The following is a 12,949-nucleotide window of genomic DNA, read 5'->3' on the forward strand; positions in this document are numbered from 1 at the left end:
CCGCAACAATATATCAATCGTTATATTACAAGACCTCCACCAAATCCAAAAAGGATATAAACGTGATCATGCACATACTTAAATTGCAGTTATTTTTCGTCTCGTTCCTCCCCTTTTTGGGTTCTTCTCATTGCCAGATATAGCACGCTTCGTTTCCCCAGAAATCGCTTAGCTAGAGCAAAAGGCACGACGAATGCAAATCACAGCGCGCAAGGTAGAGCATTACAATATCTGCATAGATGGCTGCTCATTTTGGTGAATGGCTCAGCAAGGCTGTTTGGCTCCTGTCGAGTATATATCTGTCGGGTATATACACTCGCAGCATATCAAGGAAATTCAAAAGTAACTTCGTGTTGGGAAACCTTGGGAAACAGAACTCAGAAGCATAGAGCGTGGCCGCCGTCAGGTTTCGACCAATGAGCTTTCTGAGGCACCTAAATTCTCTTGAGAAAAAGCGACCCAGCACAAGAAGACGGAACCGAAGCACTCATTGGCGATGAATCCTTTCCATACGCACATCAGAATTGTTAATTGGATCACTAAGTAATGATGTCTTTATATGAACAAAAGCTATTTACATTACGAAGACACGCCCGAGCCCGACAGCAAATAGCTCCAGCAGTTCATGAATTGATTAACAAGCTAGTCGGTATCCACTCAGCATTTAGTTCTATTTCCAACGTTCTTCTTAGTTGTCTTAGCATTATCCAAGTGCGAAATCTGCAATAATTTTTGAATGGTCAAACAAGCTGGCTCAAAATTTAAGAAGAATGTCATTGTACTTTGGCGTTTCTCATTGGAGAATTAAGGAAAACTAATAGGTGCTATCCACTTACTATAGAAGACTTCCATTTGATTCTGTCATTACCATCCGCAGTAGCATGCTGAGATTGGTCCCGTATGTGATGAAATATGTGCACAAGAACAGCAGCATCAAGAGCGGCATATTCCAGCTGTGAACATTGCGATTGCTACATTTAGATCAAAGAACTACTGCTCTTATCATACTTCGGGAAACATAAATGGTTAACTTTTCTCCTTTTCTTTTCTGCGCCATGTTTGCTCCTTAATATACTTTATGTTTCTTTCCCCTTCTTGGAGTTGAAATACCAAATGGTGTTTCAAAACAGGGAAATGTTTTATAGAAAAAGTATAAGAATAAACATTGTTTTAAATAGACACCACGAGAATTTTTGTTGCGCTAAAGATCTCAAGAAATCGCTTAAGCAAATGATTATCATGTCTACTGACCCTAGACTCTCGAATGTTCGGATAATTAAGATATAAATGGAAGCCTCCATGAAGTTCTGCATACTGACATCATTCTTCCAGATGCATTCCACACAATATAATATGCTATTCCAACCATTTGAGTTCTGCTATTAAATCATGTGATCTTTCCGGCAATTTCCTTTCTAAATCGTGTGATCTTTCCAGCAATTTCCTTTCTAAGGCAATAATATCAAAAGAAAACGGAAAAAGAATATGTAAAATAACCTGATTTTGACTCAGAGGTTGTTGCTCCTAGTTGCTATTCCTTCTTGTCTTGTTCAAACCAGCACCAAGTATTTCCTAGTTAGAACCAAGAGATAACAGTAAAAGTAATTACTCTTCAGAGCAAAAAGTGACCTCGAAGGCACACATCACAGATTCCAACATGAGTTCTGAGCATGAAGAAATCAACTCCCCCCTTTGCACCACTGTTAGTAAGCAAGACAGCAATATTAGACATATAATGCAAGTCCACTTTACCTCAGCAAGCCCCGAGTGACCACCACTGGATTTTTTAAATACATTCTGAATGTCCAACAGCATTTCAAAATGGTTGAAACATCCCAGAGTTTCATAGGAGCTGGCGAGTTGCTTCATATCACATTGAAAATTATAGCCTGCATAGGGCAGGAACATCAGGAAATTCTGTGGAAAGCTATTCACTTCAGCAAAACAAACATACCGAAACATCTAATGCCGGTCACCCTTAGTAATATCAGTACCAAACATGCACAAATAATTATTCCTTGTCCAAACTCTTGCTTTGCGATGCCCCAATGTAAGTCTGGTACCAGAAATTCCAAATTCTTATGTCCGTACAATGATTTTCTTTTCCCTAGATTAGTAGACACAGATTGGTGATACCAGATTAAGGCTGATGCTTGGACCAAGAAGCAAAGGATAGAATACAATTACGCTAAATAATTTCTCATACCAAGCTTTAGAACACGAGGAGACTGTAAAATACGACTCAGGCAGTTATCCAGAATATGTGGCACATCCCCTGACAATTTTATTAGATCAATGATGAAAACACTTCTGCTGGAAGCAATCTGCATGATGGATACCTGAAAATCAAGATAAACATCAGACTTAATTAATTTCTGACATTAATGGATGACCTTTTAAGATATTCGTGTTGACAGAGAGGTCATAGTGGAATGAGCCAATCACAAAGCTGACAACAAGTCATGACAATTGACACAAAGTCGCCAACCTGAGACTTGATGGTCCCTTGATCTTCCCCACCAAATTGCAGCCACAGCTTGCTCAACCAGAACCTCTAAATCACCTCAGCAGAGCAAGCAGCTGCTGTAATTTGGCTGAAAAGACCAAGTCACTGCTTAGAGAAAAATTACACACAATTTGGTTCAATCAGAGAGAGAGAGAGAGAGAGAGAGAGAGCTAAGTCGACAGCAGTAGGGACATTGATTGGTGAGACTACCCATGCCAATGGCAACAACATATAAGATGTGAGAAGCAGTGACAAAACCATCTTCTTGTATTGTTGCCATCTCCTCTCTGTAGTCCTATACAATTGACATCTGCCTTGTCTGATTTAATCCAATCTGATAGTGGCTACCAAATATCAAATGGGAAATAGATACTCTCCAGCATTTTACACGAATCTTCCAAATGCAACCTTCAAACAAGTCCTACTTCTGGCCAAGCATATCCCCCATCAAATTTCCCAAAAGGAAGCGCACTATATAATGAGTAAAGCACATCTGAAATCATCTTAAAAGTTTTGTTCTCAGCATGCCATTTTTGAATATCATGCTTCATAATTGATTTCATGGCCGTTGTAATGTAAGAAAGATAGTGGCAATCACCAAAAGCTTGATGATTACTCTTGATTGTTAGACCAGTTAATTTCTTTTATGGCAACAATGAATTTGTTTGCAACAAAAAGGCACAAAGACAATTTTCAGCAAGTATAAAAAACCTCCGAGAGATTATGCATAGGAAGACGAGGACAAACAGGACCTAGCAATTACCTTGTTAGGCTTGCTGCCCTGTACATAATTGGGTTTCCATTCACAGTCCACACCAACAACTTTAGATTCTTCAATACAGCATGTTGCCGTAAGCAAACTATCCTCTCGATCAACCCAAAAAACATCTTCAATGCCCAGTTCTTTGAGGCACAAATAGTGCTTGCGATGCGGAAGAGTTGCATCCGATTCTAAACAAGCCAACGGTTACAAATTAGTATATTAGAATAAGAGAATGCGACATTACTGCGAAAATCCTACTATTATACTCCACAACATGAGATCATCAAGGACTAAATATATTGGCATAGCGTACTTACACCATACTGATGATAGAGCAACAGAATACAGGTTTACCAGATTAGTTTAATACCCAACACACGCGAAGGTCTACTAAAAACTTTTCAAGGTCCACATAAATATGGCAAGCAATTGATTCTAGATCATCAGACACAAGCAGAACTATTCTTTTCCTCAATCATGGAGAACTAGAGACCTAATTGCAGATGCAACTGTCAAGTTCAAGATATCAAATAATTCAGTAATTTTCGAGACATAATGACTTCAGCACTTCCCCAGATACAATTCAAACCAAGATTTACAAGTTATAGCAACAAGAGAACGTAAGCAAAACATCCATTCAGTACACCGAATAACAATATACTGGCCATATAAATCCCAATCAGTTTGCCACATTCTCTGACAAAATCCAAGCAATATATTGATAAAGATATTCACATTAGAAGGTATATTCAAACAAAGATAGCCATCTACATTGATCAACGCAATTGCCCCATGCTTAACTCATAGAAAAGCATGCCAACACCTTGTTAACTGTGCCAATAGTATCTTATGCATAGTCCAGGTACCTTATGCAGACAAAGCAGGAAGAAACCTTATCTAAGGTTCCAGTAACTACTTAAGGCATCTAGTTGGATTCTAATAGCACAATAAAGGTTCCACTCACGGCAGTGACCAACAAAAAGTTAACTGTTTCAACAAAACTAGTGCAACAACATAATTTTCTAAGCTTACAGGTTGGAGAAAAGAAATTACAGCAGTGTGTTCTCCTAATATATCAGTGAACAAAATAGAAGTTGGCACACCTTTGGCTTTTGGAAAACCTTGAAGACAGTATCGATCACACAATTCATCAACTTTTTCCAGATAACCAGCTTCCATTGCCAAATAGACCTTTAAAGTGGAAGAGTAAAATCTTAATAGAATGAACAAAAGCACATAAAGTCTCCCTTCTTTATATGTCTAACGACAGCTACAAGCTGGTAATTTGTTATTTTGAAACTTAAACACCACCTTCGGGGGAAAAGCAAAGGCAAGGAGGAAAAAACAACAGTAAAAGGACAAATGTTCATCACAAAGGAGGAGGTGGCACCACAGGAATTTCTTACTCGAGCCACAAGATGTCATTTATGTACACAGCTCAAATGCTCTAGTTACATCAGAAGACATACTTATGACTAGAAAATTAATAACATTTCTCTATGGAAGAACCAAGAACCATTATACATTGCACCGAAGTCCAATAGCAGGAGATAAAACGTGTGATTACTGAAACTGTTCTGCCAATACCCCTTCCTAAGAATAACAGGACTGATAAAACTATTCGAGGAACCCCTGTAGAAGGCCAAACTACCCACCTCAAAAGATTGATACAGATCTACTAAGGCTGCAACTTAGAATCGTTCAACTTCAAGTTCATCTAAAGAAAGATGCCACAGTTGGAATAAAGCATTTTAGACTAATACCAGGGATTCGATGAGCTGTTTATCACCCCTTGCCTTTGACTCAGCAACATCCCAGCACCCTTTTTCTGCTAGCTGCTTCATTGAACTACAAAAGAATAAATTAGTCTTGCTGTTTTCAATACAATGGCTGCAGTAAGAAATTTGGATATCCATGCACTATTGGCAACATATTAAATAAATCTAAAGCAAAAGTCACTTCCAAAAAATTTTAACAGCAATTCTTTACATTGATGATATACATCAGCAAATTCTTGCCAGAGATTGTTTTTCTTTATTGTCACGTAAGCATACTTCAGCATTTTTCTGTCTACATATTCCTGGACAAGTACACATAACATTGGCTTGCCCATAAATGTGGCCCACTTCTCTGCAGCCCTAAATTCTTTCTTTTCCATCATAGCAAGAAGGAAGGATTTCCCAAATTGGTGAATAGAAAGGTGCTCCAATAGAGTGACTGCTGTCATATTGGACTGGGACTTTATCAACTTGAAAATATATTGCTCAAGAAATGTTAATGCAGTCACTGGTCTAAAGTTAATGCTTGTAGCTTTAAGTTGGCATATGACATTCTCAAGGTTTGTCATTCTCACGTCAAACACTTCTACTACCTTCACAAGTATCCTCTCATCATGATATACATAACCCTGAACCATATCAACAAATAAATGTGCAGCTAAGTCCTTTGCTTGCATGGAGTCCGCAAGCTTAGCTTTCAGAAAACGACGGAGAGAAGATATTATCAAGTGACTGAATCCCTCACAGTAAATGTCAAATATGGGTAGCACATAGAGACAGTGTATGACAAAAGTAGCAGGTCCAGGTCGGGGCCCATTATTTAATACTTGATGAACTTGATGTTGAAGTGCCCCAAACTTCCTAGTTGCCTTCAAGGTACCTAAGCATTAGAACAGAGGCAATATGTCTAAGAAAGGAAGTCCAGATAGCCATAAACCAAGTGGATTCCAAGCATCTATGAAAAGAATTGAAGGATAGCAACATCCAGTAAATGACCAATTATTCCTCATCAAAAAGTGTTATGTTCTGTGCAGCGTGACAGTAGTTGTAAATACTGAGATGCACAATGTACTGCATGTGACTTCTAATTGCTGGATTTGAGGATGAATGTCTTACATGGCTCAAAACTTCAGTTTGTTCTCAGAATAAAACTAGCATCTATAAAAGAGCCTCATCTTTGGAAGAGAAGTTAAAGAAAAGTTGATGTATAACCAGATGACGCAGGCAAGTTGATACATATAGGAACACTAGAAAAGTCATTTGCTCACATATACTGCATACAATGTGAAATAACATTAAGGGAAACTGGAAAATAAATGTGGCAAGAGACTTTTGAAGGGGAAGGCATTCTTATACCGGAAGCATAACATTCTTTAATGAGGTACAAGAATACAATTGGTGAAATGTGGGATAAATCAGACAGAGTGTAGAGTGAGGGTCCACGATTCATGAGTTTCCTCTTCCAGCTGTTTGACGATTTTATCGTCCCATCCCATGGAAGCAGAACTGTCCCACAAAGAATAAAAACATTAGTTTACAGAATACAAGCATCATACAGAGCCCTGTTTATTATCCATACAGAACGGCAAAGCAGCCAGAACCAAAAATCAGACACTCCAAGTGATCTCATAACCATTCGCCAAAGAAAGTTTCTATCAATTCTCCAACCCAAGAAACTTCATCTGAAGGCTCATTTCTATGCACCAAGACCAAAGAGCCAGAATTCAACCAAGTTAAAGAGACAGAAAAGCGAAGAACCCAAATTAGCAATTGGATTGGATGTCCTCTGCGATTGAACCAAGGTGGGGAAGTTCAAGCAGGCTTTGAGGAACTTAGGCAGAACTAGAACAAAAAGCCGTTAAACCTGTCCAAGCTCAGGGCATGCCGGGAGATTGCAGCTCACGCACTTTTAACTTTTTTAAATCCGAAACTCATGGAACTTTCACAAAACTCAAATGTTGACACGTAAATTCACATATAACTTTTTCATAATATTTTGTAATTTGAATAATATCTTAAATTTTGGCAAGGAAAGCTTTTATTTAAGTCCAACCAAACACGCCCTTAAGAAGTATGATTGAAGTTGTCATCATGCCATTATTTGGTTAAAACTAGCCAACCCATTAGCAAGTACCATGAAAAACATCAAATTACCTCATGCTCGGGAAACACTGCACCACCTGACAAGATTGATAATCGACAGGGCTCGTGCACAGCACATGTCACACGATTCCCTAAAACTGCAAGTTTTTGCCGCTTTCCTCTACATAATATGTAAAACGAGACTCTAAGAAGTGCCAGGCTGCCGGCTAAAGAATCATCCAACGCACAAGCTAAGCTCAGTCGCCATAAAGTGCTCAATAACAAGCAGCCGCCGCTATTCTCGCGCCGCGCACTCAAAAAGTCACTCCGACGAGAGGAAAAACACTTCAACCTCATCCCGCCGTCTCCGAAACATCCCCCAGTAACTCCATTTCGGGCCAAATCAAGTCATGCCCTCTTCTCTCTCCCCACTCATTTACCCAATGAACCCTTCTGCAAATCGACCGAAAACGAACGTAAGCTCAAAATCCACAGCAGGCAACGCAATCAAGCGACAAATTGCTCCTCCGACCAATGTAGCAGCAAGAAGAGAACCAAAAATAGCAAATGATGCAGTGACCATCGGATGGAAAAGACGCGAACGACGAATCGGAAGAACACGAGCGAGTCATTACCGGAGAACGCGACTCAACAGAGCTGAAAATTGGAGAGCGAGCGCGTGATCAGCGAGCTTCCGAGTGGCCTCTGGCTGGGCAAGAAGTGGAGAGAGAAATGAAACCCCAATTAAACGGGGCACCTGACCAAGTGAAGAACTCGTGGTGGGCCCCACCGGATCTTTCCCAAAGCGACATATTACTGTTTTATCCCCTTTTTTATATCTCTCTAAAAATGACCGTTTTGTCTTGTCACGGGTTCAATTTACGTCACAAGAGAATTTTTTATCTCTAAAAAGTATAAAACACGCGCGTGACAACTAAACATATAACCGTTTTGTCTTCTGCAAGGTCACGGGTTCAATTTGAAATAGAAATAGAAATAGTTAATTTAGAATTTCTTTATGGCTCGTCAATATTGATTGAATAGTGTTGATAATTTTGAAAAAATTGGTGACGATTTTTGAACATTGTGAGGATTTTTTTAACAAAATTTGGAAAGAAATTGGAATTAGACTTGAAGTTAGGACTTTTTAGGAGATTAGACTATTATAATCATGGCTATCATTAGACTTATTTGATTAATGTGAAATCAATTTCGGCAAAAAACATAACGACATATTCACTACAATTGAATTTCAATTGATTTTTTTTTGCCACGTTGTTTATTTTTCGAAAGAAAATATTACGTAATACAAAACGTAAACACATGTAATAGGAAATTCCATGAAATTGTATTTTCAACTTTTGTAATGTATTAGTATTATTTCGACTATTATTTTGTATTTGAGGATTTCCTATGTTGTCATCTAATCAATTTCTATTCCTAGAAATTGAAATTTTATTATGTTATCAAACGGATTTTTGTTTCGAAATAGAAATTTGGAGTCATTATCAAACGGGTTTCTTTTCTTTCAGAAACTTGTCCAGGGAATAGAAATCGAGAAATCAATTTAACGAAATCAATTCTCGAAACAGTAAATTTTGTCATGCGCGCCCTTAGCATACCTTGTATAGATAGTCCTCTTGACCCCTAGTACCTTGATAATATCGTGGCGGGCTCATTAACTTTAGACTTTCAAATTATAAATAATGTAGTTAGATTGCGACTTAAACTAAATATTCCTTAATGGGTATAGAACTATTATGGTAACTCTTAAGATTATTTTTGGCAATCAAAATAAAATTTAAGATTGAATAAAATTTAGGAAAAATTTCAAATAAGGACCCAAAATGTCATCATTTTCTTAAAAGATGACCTAAAGTGAAGTTTGTTTCAAATAAAGACCCAAATTGTCATCATTTTCTCAAAAGATGACATGAAGTGAAGTTTGTCTCAAAGAAAGACCCAAAGTAGTCATTTCATCTCAAAGAAGGACCTCACTTGCCAGCCGGTGAATAAATGCATCTTCAATATATATCCGATGGCCTAATTACGGTATTTTCATCCTTTCTTTTTTTTTTCGTTTTTGGTTGCCCTATTCATCATCTTCTTCGTCCCATGTTCATTTCTTCTTGCCCAAATCAAGAACACCAAATTTAAGGAAAGGCTAGCGAGCGCCGGCCGATGAGGGCTCGACGCCCATTGTCGGCAACGAGTGAGGGCTCCACACCCATTGCTGACAACGGGCAAGGGCCATCGAGCCCTCGCTAGCCCTTCCCAAGTCCAATGTTCTTGAGAAGAAGACGAATAAGGGACAAAGAAGATGATGAACAGTGCCACTATTGACCCAAAAAAATAATAATAATAAAGAATAAGACAACTGAAAATTTTAAAAAAAAAGGACAAAAATATCCTTGATCAGGTTACGGGAATATGCATCGGAGATACATTTATTCACCGACCGGCAAATGAGGTCATTCTTTGAGACTCAATGATCATTTTGGGTTCTTATTTGAGACAAACTCCACTCTAGATCCTCTTTTGAGAAAATGAAGGCACTTTGGCTCCTTATTTGAGACAAACTTCACTTTATGTCATTTTTGAGAAAATGATAGCATTGTATGTTGGGTGCCGATATACTTGGTCCACTTCTTCTGGCGAGGCCAAGAAATTGAGGAAAATTGATCGTGTTCTCGTCAATGGTGAGTGGAATACACGCTTCTCTTACTCGGAGGCTAATTTCCGTAATCCCGGTATATCGATCACCTTTGCTCGATGATTGTCGAGTTCATGACCTTCTAATCGGAGTAAGCCATTCAAATTTTTAATTACCGGACGCATCATCCATATTTTTACTGCCATCATTCGGAGGGCTTGGAATTCCCCCGTTCTTGGATTTCCTATGTTCCACTGGTTTCCAAGCTTAAGAGGGTGAAGTCGCTCCTAAAATCTCTCATCGAGATGCCTTCTACGATATTTCGGCTAAGGTTGTTGATGCGAGGAACTCTTTGGCGGTAGCCCGTAACCGCTCCAGCCAATCCGGGGGATGTCGCTCTTGCCCAAGAAGAAAGGGAATGTCATCGTGCATTTGTTCAGTTGAGATTTCATGAAGAATCATTCTACAAGCAGAAGTCTAGAGTCAAATGGCTAAAAGAGGGAGATAGGAACACGAAGTTTTTCCATCAATCTATGAAACGAAGACACCTCTTAAACCGTATTCTTTTGGTAAAAGACCCGCCGGAACTATCGTCACGATCCTCTCCCTGGTTCCCAGTTTTCGTTGATTATTTTTCCGACCTCATGTCCCCGAAGGAAGGCTTGATCGGTGCCATCTATAGAGGAGGTGCGGCAAGACATTCGTAACCCTCTCTCCCTTGATCAAGTTGCTGCTCTTGACATGCCCATCTCGGACTCGAGATCAAGAACACACTATTCTCATTGGCAAAAGGTAAGGCCGGGCCCCGATGGTTTTCCCTGTTGATTTTTTTAAAACTCCGCCGGGGACACGTTGGATCTATTGTGCTTCAATCGCTGCATGACTTCTTCCGGAATGCTAAGCTTTTGAAAGAAGTAAATGCAACCATTATTGCTCTTGTTCCGAAGGTCCCTAACGCCACCGCAGTCCACGGACTTGAGACCAATTGCTTGTTGCAACACAATTTATAAGGTGATCACTAAGATTCTAGCTAATCGTATAGCGGGGTTTTAGGGGATGTGATTAGTCAATAAACGCTTTTGTTAAGGGGGGAGAATGAGGGACAACATTTTATTGGCCCAGAACTATTTGCAGGTTTCCATCTTACTCCGTATATGCCCAAGTGTGCCATTAAGGTAGATTTTCATAAGGCGTATGATACCTCGATTGAGACTTTTTACGGCTTGTGTTGCGTGCTTTTCGGTTTCCTCCGCACTTCATAAAGTTGGTTATGGCTTGTGTTCGATCTCCTACCTTCTCTATATCTATCAACGGTGACCTTCATGGGTTCTTTTCGGGTGGTAGAGGGGTAAGGCAAGGGGACCCAATGTCTCCATACCTCTTCACGTTGGTGATGGAAGTTTTTTCTGGCATATTGAGGTCTCGTACCTCCAAACCGGACTTCAAGTATTACCGGAGATGTAAGCCAATTCAGCTCTCCCATCTTTTCTTTGCTGATGATGTGTTATTGTTCCGTCAAGCGGATTGGCCTTCGATTGTTATGCTCAAAACAGGGCTTGATCTGTTCTCTGCCTGGAGTGGTCTGCTTCCAAACAAGCGCAAGAGTGAAATTTTCATGGCTGGCGGTGAGCTTTCTAGCCGGAACAAGATATTATGGGCGTTCGGTTTTCAGGAAGGAAAACTTCCAGTACGGTACCTTGGTGTTCCTATTATTTCTTCTAGATCGAACAGAGCCGATTGTATTGCATTGACGGACCGGATCACCGCGTAATTCAACTCGGACGCACAGATTTCTCTTTTTGCGGGTAGGCTTGACTGATACGTTGGTCCTTCACTCTATCCAAGCTTCTTGGACGAGTGTATTCACTCTTCCTGCGTCGGTTCTTGCGGATGTGGAACGCATAATGAGGCAATTTCTCTGGAAGGGAACTTCGTTGGGCCGAGGAGGAGCCAAAGTGGCTTGGGAGGATATTTCTTTGCCCCAAGGTCAAGGGGGTCTCGGCGTTCGTAACATTAAGCAATGCAATAGGGCTTCCATGGTCAAGTACTTATGGATTCTTTTCTCGACAAAGAATCGTTATGGTGCCGTTGGATTCACTCGGTATTTCTGAAAAGAAGAATTTCCGGATTGCCAATACTCCGAGGACGTGCTCCTAGATGTGGAAAAAGATCCTCGGCTCGGACCATATTTTCGTTCGTCGTTTAGGTGGATTGTTGGTAATGGTTACTCCATTTCGCTATGGCACGATTATTGGCTCTCTTGTGGGCCGTTGGATTCGTGTGTTCCTCAGGCGTTTAGGAGTCCATTGGTCTTCCGAACGTGCGGTGAGTTGCCGATATGTATACTCCGGTTGGTGCCGCTCTTAAAAGTCTCCTTGAAAGATGGTCAATTGCCCTCCCGCCCTTATCGTCTATGCACGACAAATTCATTTGGTGTCATGAATCTTCGGGTAAGTTTTCGTTGCTTCGGCTTGGGATTTTATCGGGGTAAAAAAGAATCTGTCCGGTGGGCTTCCGTTGTTTGGGATAATACCCTCGCACCTCGTTATCAATTCATTTTGTGGCTCATAACGAAGAACCGTCTTCCTACTCGACGTTGCTATTATCTTATGGGAGAATTGATTATTGTGTTTGTGTTTTTGTAATGAAGTTCCGGACTCGTTAATCATCTTTTCTTTGGTTGTCGCACTTTGGCTCCTCTCGCCTTCTTTTGGGCCGCCACCGCAACATCCCATGGAAAAACGAAGTTGGAATGATTTACTTACTTGGGCTACCAAGTTTTTGTGGCAAAGACTTCTATCACAAGATGGTTTGTTTCTCGTTCGGTGCTTTATGCCATTTGATCCGGAAGATGAGGAACGCCGCTATCTTAGGAACTCTACTTCTAAGATCTGAAGCACATCGAATCCTCTTACCAGAGCGAGAGCTTCAGCTTGAATCGGCGGAGGAAGCAAGGGATCTTCTTTCTCGCGAATCCATCGAGCAGTACGCCTGAGGCCGTCGCGAAGAGCACCTGCAGTCGCTCCTTCCGAACCACCACCGGCTTCAAAGGACCCCATCGATAGTTTTCTTGAGGGACTGGGTTTTCGGCGGGCACCGATTAACAGGTAAAATCGACTCGAATCGTGTCGAGTTTCCAACTTTTTAGTGTTCCGCTCGCTATAATT

General features: G+C 40.3%; 1 protein-coding gene and 1 pseudogene across 1 annotated transcript in view; one reads left to right on the forward strand and one right to left on the reverse strand.

The window, feature by feature from the left end:
- The window catches only part of LOC104429400 (toll/interleukin-1 receptor-like protein), a 74,352-nt gene that overhangs the window by 24,451 nt on the left and 36,952 nt on the right, over positions 1 to 12,949 (forward strand). The gene's annotated exons all lie outside the window — the stretch shown is intronic.
- Positions 476 to 7,910, reverse strand: LOC104431422 (annotated as a pseudogene).

Source organism: Eucalyptus grandis, chromosome 2, assembly GCF_016545825.1.
Source record: "Eucalyptus grandis isolate ANBG69807.140 chromosome 2, ASM1654582v1, whole genome shotgun sequence".
Lineage (NCBI taxonomy): Eukaryota > Viridiplantae > Streptophyta > Magnoliopsida > Myrtales > Myrtaceae > Eucalyptus > Eucalyptus grandis.